Genomic DNA, 1,187 nt, shown 5'->3' on the forward strand with positions numbered 1-1,187 from the left:
GTACATGTACAGGATGTGCAGGTTTGTTACATAGGTCAACTTGTGTCATGGAGGTTGGTTTTACAGATGATTTCATCACCCAGGTATTAAGCCTAGTACCCATTAGTTATTTTTCCTGCTTCTCTCCCTCCTCCCACCCTCTACTCTCCAACAGGTCCCAGTGTGTGTTGTTGCCCTCTATGTGTCTGTGTGTTCTCATCATTTAGCACCCACGTATATGTGAGAACATGTGGTATTTTGGTTTTCTGTCCCTGCATTAGTTTGCTAGGGATAATGGCCTCTAGCTCCATCCACAACCCTGCAAAGGACATGGTGTCATTCTTTTTTGTTACTGCAGAGTATTCCAGGTGTCTATATACCATATTTTCTTTATCCAGTCTATCATTGATGGGCATTTGAGTTGATTCCATGTCTTTGCTACTGTGACTAGTGCTGCAATGAACATACACATTCATAAGTCTTTATAATAGAACAATTTATAATCCTTTGTGTATATACCCAGTAATGGGATTGCTGGATCAAACAGTAGTCTTTGGGTCTTTGAAGAATCACCACACTGTCTTCCACAATGGTTGAACTAATTTACACTCCTACCAACAGTGTAAAAGCATTCCTTTTTCTCCACAACCTTGCCAGCATCTGTTATTTTTTGACTTTTTAATAACAGCAAAAAATATGGAATTCTTCACGAATTTGTGTGTCATCCTTTCACAGGGGCCATGCTAATCATGCTAATCTTCTCTGTGTTGTGCCAATTTTAGCATATGTGCTGCTGAAGCAAGCACTGAAAAATTATTAATAAGAAACTTTACATTCTTTTTTGTACTGCCTTCAAAATCCAATATATGTTTTATACTTAGAGTACCTCTTAATTTGGGCCAGATACATTTAAAGGACTCAATAGGCACGTATTTGCTAGTGACTATCATATTGGACAGTGCAGCTCTAAGGTCATCAGACCTTGGTGCTTATCCCTATGTGGTTCTGTACATCTCCAAATCTGACCCAGTTTCTCATCTCTTCTTATTCTCCCAAATCCTTTTCCTATATTCTCTGGAACTCATGGTCTGTCATTAGAAAAAAAAACCCAAAACTCCTCCATTATTAATCTCATCTCAAAAATGTTCCTTTCAACTTCTTGTTCTAACCCAAACCTGGTTATCCCTTAGCACCCTGCTTCTCCTTCT

The 1,187-nt window shown here is 38.8% G+C and overlaps 1 pseudogene; it reads right to left on the bottom strand.

Annotated features, from left to right (window-relative positions):
• Positions 1–669: 669 nt before the first annotated feature.
• On the bottom strand, positions 670–785 carry LOC129016448 (U6 spliceosomal RNA; annotated as a pseudogene).
• Between the last annotated feature and the right edge of the window lie 402 nt (positions 786–1,187).

This window comes from Pongo pygmaeus, chromosome 18 (assembly GCF_028885625.2).
Source record: "Pongo pygmaeus isolate AG05252 chromosome 18, NHGRI_mPonPyg2-v2.0_pri, whole genome shotgun sequence".
In the NCBI taxonomy this organism is placed as follows: Eukaryota; Metazoa; Chordata; class Mammalia; order Primates; family Hominidae; genus Pongo; species Pongo pygmaeus.